Genomic DNA, 16,605 nt, shown 5'->3' with positions numbered 1-16,605 from the left:
GAGCAAAGCTGTTAATGACAGAACATTTTGTTGGTCATCTATCATGTCTAAATCTACAATTTCTATTTGCAGTATTCAGTTTTCTCTTTTGGTGTAAAATCTCTGGAATTTGTTTTCTGTGTTATTTGGTTTCTGCTTTTTGTTGATGTAGACCACGATACAGATCTTTTCCCCCCTCCTTCATCTTGTGTGTGTGTTTTTTTAATTTATAATAATAAAAACAGACCATAATAAAAGTTCATTACTATACTTGATATAGAAGGAAACAAGCCACACTCTCCTTTACAAATAAAACAATGGAAAGGAAAAATATCTCAATAGTAAGCTTAGATATAAGCAATATGTAATAATATGAAGCACTAATTAATGATTATTGTAGTATTTTTAATGTAAGCTCTTAAGATTCTTTGATTAACCACAATATTTACATTCATCCTCTGGATCCTGGAGCCTGTTGTCACAGGACAGGGTAAAAGCCAGAACGGCCCGGAACGGGCATTAAACAATCATACCATAGCAAAAAAAATTGGCACACCTTGCAGGGGCTCCAGAACAATATTTTAGAAATCAAAACGGGGAGAGAGCGCACATTTATTAACCCTTTCCAGGCCAAAATGCCTCCGGAATGGCACAAAATGGCCTGGAACGGGCATTAAACAAATCATACCGCAGCAAAAAACAGTGGCATGTCTTTCAAAGGCTCCAGAACACTATTTTTAGAAATCAAAACGTGGAGAGAGCGCACATTTATTAACCCTTTCCAGGCCAAAATGCCTCCGGAACAGCACAAAATGGCTCGGAACGGGCATTAAACAAATAATACCACAGAGAAAAACTGTGGCATTACTTGCAGGGGCTCCAGAACAATATTTTAGAAATCAAAATGCACATAGAGCACACATTTATTAACCATTTCCAGGCCAAAATGCCTCCGGAACGGCACAAAATGGCCCAGAACAGGCATTAAACAAATCATACCACAGCAAACAACAGTGGCATGCCTTGCAGGGGCTCCAGAACAATATTTTAGAAATCAAAATGCGGAGAGAGCGTGGATTTATTAACCCTTTCCAGGCCAAAATGCCTCAGGAACAGCACAAAATGGCCCGGAACGGGCATTAAACAAATAATACCACAGCAAAAAACTGTGGCATGTCTTTCAAAGGCTCCAGAACAATATTTTAGAAATTGAAACGTGGAAAGAGAGCACATTCATTAACCCTTTCTAGGCTAAAATGCCTCCGGAACTGCACTAAATGTCCCGGAATGGGCATTAAACAAATAAAACCACAGCAAAAAACTGTGGCATGCCTTGCAGGGGCTCCAGAAACTATTTTAGAAAGCAAAACACAGAGAGAGGGCGCATTTATTAACCCTTTCACGGCCAAAATGCCTCCGGAACGACACAAAATGGCTTGGAACGGGCAATAAACAAATCATACCACAACAAAAAACAGTGGCATGTCTTTCAAAGGCTCCAGAACAATATTTTAGAAATTGAAACGTGGAAAGAGAGCACATTTATTAACCCTTTCCAGGCCAAAATGCCTCCGGAACTCCACAAAATGGACCGGAACGGACATTAAACAAATCATACCGCAGCAAAAAAAAAAAAAAGTGGCATGCCTTGCAGGGGCTCCAGAACACTATTTTAGAAATCAAAACGCGGCGAGAGCGCGCATTTATTAACCCTTTCCAGGCCAAAATGCCTCCGGAACGGCACAAAATGGCCCGAAACGGAGATTAAACAAATAATACCACAGCAAAAAACAGTGGCTGGCCTTTCAGGAGCTCCAGAATAATACTTGGTGTCGGGGCCTTGGAAATCCATACCCCCCTTACTACCCGAAGAGTGCGCCCCATTTGCAGATGTATTTAATGAGAAGGAGTGTGATGTTCTGCCCCCCCACCGTAAGACAGACTGTGCTATTGAACTAGTGGGGGAGGGAAAGCTACCAAAAGGAAAGATTTATCCCATGAGTCCTAAGGAGAAATGGGTGCTGCGGGAGTTTCTGGACAAAAATTTGGCCCGAGGTTTCATCTGACCCTCATCCGCTCCTTGCTCCACTCCCTCATTTTTGTGTGTAAAAAGATGGGTGATCTACGCTTATGTATTGATTTTCGCAGGCTTAATGCAGTCACACAGACTAATGCCTACCGCCTTCCCTTGATTCCAGACCCGCTCAGCCAACTGAAAGGTCACATTTTCACCAAGTTGGATTTGGTTCAAATAAGGGAGGATGACAAATGGAAGAAGACTTTTCCAGTTGTTTTGGAATGTTTGAATACCTAGTTATGCCCTTTGGGTTAAGTGGGGCCCCTAGTGTCTTCATGCAAATGATTAACGAGGTGCTGCATGACTTGCTGTTCAAAGGAGTGATCGTTTATCTAGATGACATTTTGATTTACTCAAAGACTTATGAGGAGCATGTGAAGTTAGTCAAAGAGGTCCTGAGACGTCTCAGAGACAATAATCTGTTTGCCAAATTATCTAAGTGTGAGTTTCACCAAGATAAACTGACTTTCTTGGGGTATGTGGTTTCGCCTAAGGGTCTAGCCATGGATCCTGAAAAGATACGGGCGGTGTTGGAATGGGAGCCTCCAACTACTCGCAAACAACTGCAGCAGTTCCTCAGTTTCGCTAATTTTTACAGGGGGTTTCTCAACAACTTTGCACAAGTGGCGCTGCCCATAACGGACCTATTAAAAACTAAGGGGAAGGGGGGTTCGGCACTTCTGACTTCTGCCCGGCTGGATTGGACGCCAGTCTGCCAGCATGCATTTGACACTCTGAAAAAACTTACTTCAGAGCCCATACTCAAACATCCTGACTGTGAGAAAACTTTCATTGTTCAAGTAGATGCTTCAGACGTAGCGATGGGGGGGGGGCTCTGTTACAAGAGGGGGCAGCAGGGCAGCTTCAACCCTGCGCGTACTTTTCCAAGAAATTCTCGTCGTCCGAATTGAACTGGCCCATTTGGGAGAAAGAGGCAGCCACAGTTAAACATGCTCTCACAGTCTGGAGGCATTTTTTAGAGGGGGCCGAGACTCTGTTTGAGGTATGGACAAATCATAAAAACTTAGAGGCTTTAAAGGGAACATGCAAACTTACAGCAAAACAGGTGCGTTGGGCAGAATTTTTCTCTAAGTTTCGTTTTGTGTTAAAGCATGTCCCCGGTAAACAAAATCAGTTGGCAGATGCATTGTCCCGACTGCTCCAATATCAGAGCAAGGTGGAACATCCTACAGACTCTCTCTTTACGCCTGAGCAGTGGGGGGTTGCGCCCGTTCCAGCTGTTCTTACTCGCTCCCAAGTGCGGGAGTCACCCACCTTAGAGGGACCACTGGACTCTTCCAAAGTTGTGCAAGCGTTCCCTCCCATAGAGGGTTGCCGGACTCTTTTAAAAGCGCCCTAGCTCAGGGCTACCAAATAGAAGAAGCCGCGGATAATCTGCCAGAGAAACTGACTCAGCGGGGGGAGTTTTGGTTTAAAGAAAACAAACTGTACTTTCCTGCTTCTCTACAGAGGGAGGTGATGGATCGGGGCCATGGTTCCAAAATAGCGGGGCATTTTGGCTTCATAAAAACCCTGCTTTTGTTCCGCAGACAGTTCTGGTGGCCAGGAATGAGAACAGACTTGGACTCTTTCATTCGCAGTTGTCCTACGTGTGCTACAGTCAAAAGGGTGATGGGGAAGCCACCCGGACTTTGAACCTTCTGTAGTATCTTGAACCGAGGGATTGTAGCCCCTTCTGTAGGGCCACCTAGAATATACTATCTTAATTCAGGCAGTGGGTGAGAATGAATGTGAGTGCAATGATAAAGGGGAGGTGGGGAGGATGTGCCTTGTGTACAGTGGATGGAAGTGAATAAAAACTGTAATGCAACTGCTGTTTTTTGAGTTGGTTAGAAAGCTGCATGAAGCTTTGGTATTTGAAGAGGGATTTGACAAAAGGGACAGCAGGTGCCCAGAGAGATGCATTTGTGCATCTCCTGGGATTTCCCCTGCTTGTCTCTAATTTTTTCCAAATCTGCATGGCCGCAAATTTGTGAGAAAGATCTCAGCAAACCCTGGATGGCTGTAATGTGAGTAGAATTTTGCCTGGCCAACCCATACAACAGCCATCTTACCTTCCTCTGTCCCCGGAAGCAGTAGTTCACTCCCTCTAGCACCATGACTCTTCTTATCAGCACATGGACATCATTATACAATCTTATGTTATAACAATGTATCTAGCTGATTCTCTGAATTTCCAGCTTTCATTTTTAACAAGTAAATCTCTAGCCCGTTTCATTGCAGAGATATAAGTGGAAAACATATTTGCAACAAAAGTAGCTAGACATTTTAAAAAAAGACATCTGGGAATTTGGAGAATCATAGAGACACACTGTCATATCATAATGATATATTCAACTGCTATTTTAAAAATGAAAGATGAACGTTCTGGGGGCATTTTGACCCAGAAAGGGTTAATAAATGCATACTATTTCTGAGTATTAGTTTCTAAATATTGTTCTGGAGGGCTTTCAACACATCCCAGTGTGGTCCTGTTATTTGTTTAATGTCCATTCCAGGCCGTTCCGGAGGCATTTTGGCTTGGAAAGGGTTAATAAATGTGCTCTATCTCCACTTTTTGATTACTAAAATATTGTTCTGGAGCCCCTGCAAGGCATGCCACTGTTTTTTGCTGTGGTATTATTTGTTTAATGCCCATTCCGGGCCATTCCGGGCTGTTCCGGAGGCATTTTGGCCTGGAAAGGGTTAATAAATGCACGTTCCCTCCCCGTTTTGATTTCTAAAATATTGTTCTGGAGCCCCTGCAAGGCATGCCACTGTTTTTTGCTGTGGTATTATTTGTTTAATGCCTGTTCTGGGCCATTGTGTGCCGTTTCGGAGGCATTTTGGCCTGGAAAGGGTTAATAAATGCATGCTCTCTTCCCATTTTGATTTCTAAAATATTGTTCTGGAGCCCCTGAAAGGCATGCCACTGTTTTTTGCTGTGGTATTATTTGTTTAATGCCCGTTCCGGGCTGTTCCAGAGGCATTTTGGGTCGTTTCGGAGTTTGGCCTGGAAAGGGTTAATAAATGTGCGCTCTCTCCCCGTTTTGATTTCTACAATATTGTTCTGGAGGCCCGACAAGACATGCCATTGTTTTTTGCTGTGGTGTGATTTCTTTAATGCCCGTTCCGGGCCATTTTGTGCCGTTACGGGGGCATTTTGGCCTTGAAAGGGTTAATCAATGCACACTCTCTCCACGTTTTGATTTCTAAAATATTGTTCTGGAGCCCCTGAAAGCCATGCCACTTTTTTTGCTGTGGTATGATTTGTTTAATGCCTGTTCCAGGCTGTTCCGGGCCATTTTGGGCCGTTCCGAAGTCATTTTGGCCTGGAAAGGGTAAATAAATGCATGCTCTCTCCACGTTTTGATTTCTAAAATATTGTTCTGCAACTCCTGCAAGACATGCCACTGTTTTTTGCTGTGGTATGATTTGTTTAATGCCCGTTCCGGGCTGTTCCAGGCTATTTTGGGCCTTTCTGGAGGCATTTTGGCCTGGAAAGGGTTAATAAATGCATGTTCTCTCCGTGTTTTGATTTCTAAAATATTGTTCTGGAGCCCCTGCTGTGGTATGATTTGTTTAATGCCCGTTCCGGGCCATTTTGTGCCGTTCCGGAGGCATTTTGGCCTGGAAATGGTTAATAAATGTGCTCTCTCTCTCGTTTTGATTTCTAAAATATTGTTCTGCAGCCCCTGCAAAGTATGCCACTGTTTTTTTCCTGTGGTACGATTAGTTTAACTCCCATTCCGGGCCGTTCCGAGCTATTCTGGAGGCATTTTGGCCTGGAAAGGGTTAATAAATGCATGTTCTTTCCCCGTTTTGATTTCTAAAATATTGTTCTGGAGGCCCTGCAAGACATGCCACTGTTTGTCGCTGTGGTATGATTTGTTTAATGCTCGTTCCGGGCCATTTTGTGCCATTCCGGAGGCATTTTGGCCTGGAAAGGGTTAATAAATGCACGCTCTCTCCGCGTTTCAATTTCTAAAATATTGTTCTGGAGCCCCTGCAAGGCATGCCACTTTTTTTTGCTGTGGTATTATTTGTTTAATGCCCATTCTGGCCCGTTCCGGCCCGTTCCGGCTTTTACCCGGTCCCTGTTGTCACAGTGCCTATGCAGCTGTAAGGACATTGAACTGATTAAGAGTAAAGTAAGATTTATTTAGGAAGTAACAAACTTGATAGGAAAGAGAAGACATAAACCTAATTCCCTAGTAACCTGAGAAAGAGAGTTAGTTCTAGACTGTTCTAGAAGAAAAGCATAAGAATAGGACTCTGCAGATAGACAAGGAGATGCCTCTTTTAGAAAGAAGGTATGCCCCATACAGTCCTGTCTAGCTAGAGCTTGCTGCCCCCTGCAGGATTTTCTTTCATCCTCTTTGTTATACACAAGTCATTGCTTTATTACAGCATATTTGATCGACAATGTGTAATCCACCTTGACTCTCACTGATGAAGGTGGACTATAAATAGTGTAAATAAATAAACATTAAAAAAATAATAGAAGCTCACGAACCACATAGAAATAGGAGATTTGTATTGTTACCCAAATTAGAGTTTCTCTACTTTAGTTGGGGGAATTAGCGCAGAGACACAGCCTTGCGGGAGGTTGGGTAACCAGGATCTTTGCATCCTTTATATACAGGGATAAGCCCTTATAGAAAACTCCCAATAAAGAAGCAGTTTTGTTCCAAATAAAATGGAGTTTTATTACAAAATGATTTCAAGCACACAAAATAGCACACACACACAATTCATACAAGAGCTAAGAAGTAAAAAGGTTGGAGGGGTGGGATCCTAGAGTTAATGTTTGGGTGATAATTACCAGTCTCGAAGAGCATCGTCTGAGTGAAAGCAGTGCTGAAGACGGGGGAATTGAACCAGCATTGCAGGAAGGAAAGCGAGAGACATTACATGCAAGTAAGGAGTGACTGGATCCAAAGATGAACACACAGTATGGATGCCACGAGGGATAATATTTATACCCAGAAATGGGTCCTAGGGCAATATGAGGTAACTGGCTGTTAAAATATTACCAGGGACAAAGAACTTCATTTCTCCTATAGTAGTTCGAACAAAGAGAGAGATAGAAGATTGATGTGTGCCAGTCAAGTGAAGGTCTGAGTGCTTGCTTTGATTAATGCTGGTGATTGCTCTGTATAGATATTAGAATGCGGAGAAATGTCAGAAGGGTTTCCCAGGATGGGTGTGAGTCAGACCGGAGATATTTGCTCAATCTCTCCTGAATGTTTGACGTCTGGCTTGAGGGTGCATTAGATATGCAGAGAATGGCTAGGCTTTTCTTGAATATCCCTGATTACTAGTGATGGGATTAAAAGGTCCTGATGTTTTCCAGATGTCTGCCAGGAGTGCTCAATTTAATATGCGAGGGGAAGTTTAGTCATCCCTATTGTTTGTCAGCCTTTCCTGGGCCAGGAGAAAATGCAAAGTGACTGATGCACTTGGTTCACCTCAGCATAGCAGTGCCCTGCTCTTGTGCTAGCCTTTGGTCCTATATGCATGTTATGGTATCCCAGGTAGTTAGAGCAGCCTGGCCTCCAACAATATGGGAAAAGCTTTGCCAATATCATCTCCTTCACCAGCCTTGCTTTTATTTATAGTGTGGATCTTCTGCCACAATCCTATCTTTACCATCTAGTTTATGTATTCCTATCTCACCAATGCAATGTGGACCCATGAGTTTCCACCAAACAATTTTAGCCAGTTTCCATTGAACAAAAGTGATACCTTTCAAGTGGAAGTAAATAAATCACTGTCTGAGGATGGCTGTACAAGTCATTTCTGGTATTCACTGACCAGACAAAAATTCTTTGCAGGAATTTTCCAGATACAAATTACAAGGGGTGTTGCAAATGAAAATGGTTTCACAAAACTGTACCCCTCACTCATCTTTCTCATTCCCACTATCACTTACTTGCATGGTCTTAGTGGAGGTGGCAGCAGCCATCTTTCCCCCTCTTGCTGCTTCTCCTTTATATTCTTTCTTTTAACCCACAAGGCATCAGGGTGATTTGGCTTTAGTCATCATTGATGCAACCAACTCTCATTGATCACGTGACATAATCAAGAAACCACTACACATCAAAGTTTTGTGCCTTCATTTGTGTATTGGAAGAACTGTATTCTAAAGTCACCACTGACGAAGCCTGTTTCTAGTTGCCATCCTTTTCATGTTTGTGGATGGGGTGCACGTGGAATTATGTTGAAGATCTTAAGTAACAGAAAGAATGGTATGGAAGAAGGCAGTTATTTCACCTGAAGAACTTTCTAAATTTGTTGACCAGTTTCAAGGTTGAGACAAAGAGTCAACTCAAAAGTTCAGAAGTTGGAGTAAAAAATGCCTTCTGAAGGTACCCATGTCACTTTTCTGTCCACCTGGACAGTATCTGAGTGCACCCTTTTAATTTATTTTAAATTTTGTAAATACTGTTGTGAACATTTTTATCCCACCTATAGTTTTTACTAGTGTTCTCATTTAATTACATCCCTTTTTGGGCTTTTTAGTATATCACTTTCTTTCTTTTTGCTTGTCTTCTAAAAGCAAAAACAGGAATCAATGTTTTTAATTTTAATTTTACTACTTTGGTTGGGGGAAAGGTGACTACAATTTCTTCCCAAGTTCCAGGAAAAAATATTTTTTCTTTAAAATATATTAAACATTTTATCCCACTTTTCAGTCATACACTGAAAGTGATACATAAAGAAATTCTAACTTTGGGGGGGGAGAACAGAACAATCACAACATTTGGGGTAATGTCTCTAATTGACATTTGACTCAACCAAGAAGGCCTCAGTTTGATAGTAGAAAGCAAATCATATTGCTACATCAAGGTATTGTAGTGTTAGCCGAAATGCTCCTTTATATGGGGAAATTAGCTGAGCAATCGGTAACTATGTATTTTTATAGCGGGTTCGCACTCAACTATACCAGAATCCGTTTTAATGAGACCTTGAATAAAGACAGACAAAGGATTCCAAATTAAATAGTGTTTATGTCTCTTTTCATTCAATCAGTGATGCACACAAACATACAAAGAAGCTAGGAGTATACAGAGAGGAGTACAGAGACGTTTGCCAATGTGGCAGGAGATCGTTGAATATATTTACCGTATCCAGATGAGGTGTTGTCCAAATTCATGTAGGCTAAGACAGATTGAAAGTTAAAGTCGAGATGGGGCAGGGGTTCCCACAGACTTGACCAGCAAGGCGGGAGGGAGCGTGGTTAGGCTGCGCGAAACCAAACCAACAGAGTAATGGCAAAGATGCCAGGAAAGACCTAAGGTGACTTAAATGGGCATGGGGCACCCCAGTTATACTGTTTTTCTGGGGGCGGGAAGAGGGGTTTCACCCCTCCCAGGTTCCCAGGTGACAAAAGGTGACAAAAGGATTAAGCTGTGTCTGCCAGGGTGGAGTAGGGAGAATTTGGAAATCTATTCTAATTCAATGACTTTTGCAACCCGTGATGAGCTGGAATTTCTCTGCTGATGAGATTAACATTCAGGAACAATGGGAGCGATCTGTGCAAAGGTCCTGGGGTCGCTGCAGCTGGGTTGGAGGAATGACTCATCTGGACTGCTGCTGATGGCCCAGTAAGCGGTGGATGTTTGCAGGAGGGGGGGGGTGCTTGACACTGACTCCATGACATTCTGCTTCTCATGAAATGGCTGCTGCTGGAATAGAGCCTATACAGGAACATGGCTTCCCTCTGGTCCACCCAGAGGCTGCTCCTGCATCTGCTCCCTAGCTGCTAGCTGTACGGTGCTCGCAGGAGCGGCCGAGTCCATGACGACGAAGCGCGCAGCGGCCGTCCCGTAGCGTTTGGGGCGGGCACGCGGCCAGTGGAGTAGTCAAATGTCAGCACAGTGGTTTGCCAGCTCCCGTCCGGGAGGTCTGGGCAGGCCTGTATGCTATCAGTAGGATTTTTTTCATAGTCTTGGAGCAGCATTAACAGTTGCTCTTGGTTAAGCTTCAAGAATAAGTAGCTAAGAGAAGAAATATCTTCAATCTTCACTGTGCATTTCATTAACAGTAAAAGGTACTTGGGTCAAATGGCTTTTCCGTGCAAAGCAGCAGGTTATGCCAAACATAAAACTGCACCCTGGTGTAGAGAGACACATTTTATGGATCAGCTATTTGCTCTGATGAACTGTGCAAAAGTCATTCTGGCTTCTAGATTTTAAAAAATCCACATTATTATACCATAATCATTTTTAAAGGCAAAACAGTCAGGTTAGCTACCTAAAGAATTCCAAAATAAGGATCAACATACTGTCCTTGTAATGTATTAAAGTTACTTATGACTGTTACGGTGAACCTTCTCTCCTGCATTTATTAATTTTGATAAATTTTTATCCTGTTCTTCCTCCAGGATGGAATAGATCAGTCTTCAATCCTCAATTTTATCTTCACAATGACCCTGTGAGGTAGATTAGACTGAGAAAGAATGATTGACCCAAGGTCAATCAGCAAGCACCTCACAGATTCCACTGGAAATTAGGATTCTGCATATCGATAAATCTGAACCAAAAATAAACCAAAAATTAGCCATTTTAGTAAATTTCGGGTTAAGGGTTTACTGAATGAAAAAACCTGCAGGGGGGGGGGGAGCCGAGGCTGAATAGGCAATTCCTGAAAAAGCCGAATAGATATTCGGCTTTTTGGGTTCTGCTATTCGCCTTTTCTCAGATACATAGCTTTGTGCTTTTCCCATTTTTCTTTAACTTTTTACTGGTTTTGTTAGGGCCCCATAGTTGGGGACCTTTTGAGATGGGGATCATGTAATCGGAGCCAACTTGGTCTGACCAACCTTTCAGTGGGTTGATCTGGATCAAGCATAAGAGTTTTTTAAAAGACGGGGCTCACCAAGTCCCATCCAGAGAGATATACCCTCCAACTAAAAAGAGCCAGCTTCAACAGCTGCTGATACCACCAGGCTTCCAAAGGAGATTTCTTCATCCACGTGGATGAGCAATCTTCTTCAGACAGCCCCCATGGTCAAGACATCAGCTGGCACCGATATCACCCCCCCAAACCTGCTGTCAAACTGAAGGTTGCCCCAAGTACAGGCTTCATTTCCCCACATGGTGACCATCTCTTTGAATCAGATTTTTCATGACCCAATAAAGGACGGTTCACGGGATGTCATTTGCCACCCAAAGGAAGGATTTCCATGCCTCACTTCTCTTGCATTTAAGACTTTTCCCTCCATTTGGAAGCTAATTTGCATGGATATCATGTAAAATGACCCAGAAATGAAGGCAGAGCCCAGACTTTGAGGCACCAGCCTGAATTACCTCTTTCTGCCAATTGTCAGCAATGCTGAACTTTTGAACCTGATGGACAGCTCAACCCACACAATTTAAATGCCTGCAGGATGGGAGACACCCCTTTGTGGGCCCATAAAATTGAACCCCATGTCCCAAAGTTCATCAAATTTGGTGACCATTAGGGCTGTTGAATTAAAAAAAATCGGTATAGTTCAGATTCGGCTGAATTCAGCCCGTTTAGATTTGGGATATGCCGAAGTCCGAACTCCCCCACTTTGGGTCCGTGCAATTCGGCGGGAATTCAGAGTTCGGGGAAAAAATTCGGCCGAATAAAGCCAATAAAAACACAACTGTGCCTTTCCGCAGCTCTGGGGGGGCATTTTTGGAGTTAGAGGTCCCAAACTTTCAGCAGAGCTTCAAAGGGCCCTTCTTGCCAGACCCCCCAAGTTTTGTAAAGATTGGGTCAGGGCAGGCTGAGATATGGGCCCCGAAAGGGGTCCCCCCACCCTTAATGTGCATCTCTGAGCAGAGCTTGCCGCCCACGCACAAAGCTCCCAGCCCCGACAAACAGCTGAGAAGTTTGCAGAGCAACACAACTGCAAAGCAACACAACTGCAAAGCAACACAACACTGCAAAGCAACACCTTTGAAACCGTGCAAAGCATGGAAAGGGACAGAGGCAGCTAGCTATGCATAAGGAGCAGGAGGGGGTGGAATTTCCCCTTTTGAATCGGACTCAGGACCAGGCAAATGCATTCTTTAAGTCACCATTTGAAAACCAGTTTTGAGCAAGTTTCAAAATAGACCTAACCGATCTTATGAATGAGGGAAAACCTGAGGACACACTGAAGCCCCCCCTCAAACCAGGGAGAGAGAGACTCCAGGGGGCACAGACCCCCCAGGCAGAATGGGCAAAAGCCCCCTTTGGCTTCCCCCCCCACCCACAGAAACTGCTCCCTCCCCACACACACACAGACTCTGCTTTCCCCCCCACACACACACACACAGGAGAAAAAGTATAGATTAAAGCCCCCAAAGGGGTCTTACTGTGGCTGTCTTCTGTTCCATCAGGAGGGGCTGGGAGGAGAACTGGGTAATCCAAGACGATTCCATTTAAGCACGGGACGTTTTGCTCTGGAGATGCATACAGGATCGGGTGATCCATTCATCCCAATAGGGAAAAGGGAAAAGGGGAAAGCCCATATCTTGGGGCCCCCTGACCCAATGTTTACAAAACTTGGGGGGTCTCTTAAGAAGGCTTGTCTGAAGCTCCTCTGAAAGTTTGGGGTCTGTACCCCCAAAAATGTGCCCCCTGCAGCCATGGAAAGAGAAAAGAGGGGAGCCGATATTTCTGCCCCCACTGAACCCATCTTTACAAAACTTGGGGGGTCTCTTAAGAAGGCTCGTCTGAAGATATCCTGAAGGTTTGGGGACTGCACCCCCAAAAAAGCGCCTCCTGCAGCCACGGAAATGGAAAAGGGGGGAAGGGAAAAGGGGTGGAGCCCATATCTCAGGACCCCCTGACCCAAAGTATACAAAACTTGGGGGGTCTCTTAAGAAGGCTTGTCTAAAGCTCCGCTGAAAGTTTGGGGTCTGTACCCCCCAAAATGTGCCCCCTGCAGCCATGGAAAGAGAAAAGGGGGAGCTCATATCTCGGGACCCCCTGACCCAATGTTTACAAAACTTGGGGGGTCTCTTAAGAAGGCTTGTCTGAAGCTCCACTGAAAGTTTGGGGTCTTTACCCCCCAAAATGCACCCCCTGCAGCCACGGAAAGGAGCAAAGGTGCACAAGCACCCCCCCCACACACACACGAGGATTTCTCTCACTCTCTCTCTCTTCTGGCCCGGCCACACATCAGCTGATTCCTCCATTACTCAATCCTGACTGACTGGCCAGAAGAAGACCCAGCTTGGCCACCGATTGGCTGGGGGAGGAGAATGCTGCTTACTGACGGTTATGCTGCTTACTGACGGCCCTGAATTTGCCGGATTTATTCGTGAACTCCCAAACTCGTTGTATTCGGCTCCCCCGGTTTCCCGCCATTTTTTAGTTCGGTTCATCCTGATCTAAAAACCACCGAATCAGGAGAAATTCGGCTGTTTTTCAGTTCAGGCCGAACCGAATTGACAGCCCTAGTGACCATCGAAGGAGACTCCCTTGCAGCCATGCTACAAATTTGGGGACTCTACCTCCCAAAATGTATCTTTGAAGGTCTTCCCCCAAGACCTTCAAAGATACTCCCCATTGACTATAATGGGCATGAATTTTTTGGGAAACCTGAAAATAAGCTGAATACCCATATTTACCAGTATGACTATTCAGCTTATTTTTGGTTTACCCAAAAAATTGGGCTAAAAATAATGAACCCGAAATTTACTGGAAAAGTTTTTTTTTGCTCAACCCTACTGGAAATAAATAAGGAGCATATCCTTGAAGGATTTGTTTATTTTACTTCATTTATACTTCATAGGGACCTAAAGCATCATTCTTCTTTCCTCCATTTTATACTTACAACAACCCTGTGAGGTAGATTAGGCTGAGAGTGTATGACTGACTCAAGGTCACCCAGTGAGCTGGGGTTCGCTCCCAGATCTTAGTCCAACACTATAACCACTATACCAGACTGGCATAAAGAAGAGATGGCAAGCCTAAAAATGGCCCAGAAAGGATGTGACCCACTCCCAGTTGATTTTCTTTCCCCTTTTCTGCTTCCCGTCTTCAGTTTAACTCTGGCCAAGTCACTAATATCTACCATTTAAACATTTATACTGTTCATTAGATATTTTTACTCTACTTTTCTCCCCAGTGGGGACCCAAGACAACTTACCACATCATTCTTCCCTCTTTCATTTTATCATCACAACAATCCTATGAGGTAGGCTAGGTGGGGAGACAGACCCAAGGTCACCCAGTGAGCTTCCATGGCAGAGTGGGGATTTGAACCTGAGTCTCCCAGTTCCAAGCCTGACACCCTAACCATGCTGTCTCTCAATATTCAGAGTATTCTGAGTTCTTTGTCTACATAATCTTAGTCATCTGTATTAGGGCTGTCGATTCGGTTTGTCCTGAACCAAAAAACAGCTGAATTTCCCCTGATTCAGCGGTTTTTAGTTCGGATGGAACCGAACTCAAAAAAGGCGGGAAAACGGGAAGCCAAATTCAGCGAATTCAGGGTGTTCGGTGAATAAATTCAGAAAATTCGGGGTTTGGCGCAGCAGCATAACCATCAGTTAGTAAGCAGCATTCTCCCACAGCCAATCGGCGGCCAAGCTGGGTCTTCTTCTGGCCAATCAGTTTGAGCGATTGAGTGCATGAGCCCAGCTGCTGCACGGCCCGGGAAAAGAAAGAGAGAGTATCTGTTTGTGTGTGAGAGAGAAATCCCCCCCGGGGGGGGTGCTTGTGCACATTCGCTTCTTTCCGTGGCTGTAGGGGGCGCATTTTTGGGGGTAGAGACCCCAAACTTTCAGCGGAGCTTCAAAGGACCCTTCTTGCAAGACCCCCCAAGTTTTGTAAACATTGGGTCAGGGGGTCCCGAGATATGGGGTCCCCCCTTTTCCCTATTGGGATGAATGGGATCAGCCAATCCTGTGTGCATCTCGAGAGCGGCAAATCCAAGGCAAAACCTCCCATGCTTAAATGGAATCGTATTGGATTATCCAGTCCTCCCAGTCCCTCCTGATGGAACAGAAGACATCCACAGTAAGACCCCTTTTGGGGCTTTAATCTATAATTTTTCTCCTGTGTGTGTGTGTGTGTGTGGGGGAAGCAGAGTCTGTTTGTATGTGTGGGGAGGGAGCAGTTTCTGTGGGGGGGAGCCAAAGGGGTCTTTCGCCTGTTCTGCCTGGGGGGGGTGCCCCCTTGAGTCTCTCTCTCCCCGGTTTGAGGGGGGGCTTCAGTAGTGTGTCCTCAGGTTTTCCCTCATTCATAAGATTGGTTAAGTCTATTTTGATGCTTGCTCAAAAATTGTTTTCAAATTGTGACTTAAAGAATGCATTTGCCTGGTCCCGAGTCCGATGCAAAAGGGGAAATTTCACCCCTCCTGCTCCTTATGCAAAGCTAGCCTGCCTCTGTCCCTTTCCATGGTTTGCAAACTCCCAGGCATCACCTGTTGCTTTGCATGGTTGCAAATGTGTTGGTTTGCATGGTTGCAAATGTGTTGCTTTGCATGGTTTGCATGGTTGCAAATGTGTTGCTTTGCATGGTTTGCATGGTTTGCAAACTTCTTCGCACCTGCCCCACCCTTGCTCCCCGCCTCTCAGCTGTTTGTCAGGGCTGGGAGCTTTGGCAAGCTCTGCTAATTGCTAACCCCCATTGTCATCGATGCACATTAAGGAGGGGGGACCCCTTTCGGGGCCCATATCTCAGGACCCCCTGAGTTCAGAGTTCAGACTTCGGCATTTCCCAAATAAAAACGGGCCAAATTTTGCCGAATCCAAATTTTACCGATTTTTTTTTTCAACAGCCCTAATCTGTATAAATGTTGTAAGTAGCACTGTCAAGAGCCACCACAGCCAAAGGTTTTCCCATGGCCAACTCCCACTACCCAGATTCAGCAAAGGTTCATGGGCCTTCTGAAATTTTGCCCCCTTAGTTCCTCCTGTCAGTCCAGCCTGCAAGGTATGACTCCCCTGCAAATATTATTGCCCTTGTATTTGGTACACTGTGGCTGAAAGCCACAGCCTTTCCTGACTACTGAGTTCATAGGAGAATCAAGGCTTGAAAATGTGACATCAGTTCCTACCTCAGTCTGTACATAATGCTAGAGAAAGTCTTGGAGGTGTTTGAATAGGTGAGGTGAAGCTGGAGGTAGTAGCTGGAGATCTTCTGGGATTACAACTGATCTCCAGGTGACAGAGATAGTTCACCTGGAAAAAATTGCCTCTTTGGGAGGTGAACTCGATGGCATTATACCTAGGGTTGCCAACGTCCAGGTAGTCACAATAAATACTTGGGCTGTATTTGAAAGTTACTCAAATGTAGGCAGCCACTATGGCAAAAAATAAAACATAAACCATTCTATAGTGTCTTAAATATAATATATTATTTCACAAAAAATCCTAGTTACCTCACAAGGATCTGTGATAATAGCATATATTCAACCCTGTTGCTTCACAAAGGTTTAAAGGTACACCACAATGCTATAAGAACAAAGCAATATATATATAAACAAGACAGGCATCCAGTATAGGTCCTGTTTCTCATTATTGAGAAAGCAAATGATGAAATGGTAAAAATAAAAGGGGAAATGGACAAGGATAAGG

This window comes from Euleptes europaea, chromosome 8 (assembly GCF_029931775.1).
Source record: "Euleptes europaea isolate rEulEur1 chromosome 8, rEulEur1.hap1, whole genome shotgun sequence".
Lineage (NCBI taxonomy): Eukaryota > Metazoa > Chordata > Lepidosauria > Squamata > Sphaerodactylidae > Euleptes > Euleptes europaea.
This window is presented reverse-complemented; position numbering follows the sequence as displayed.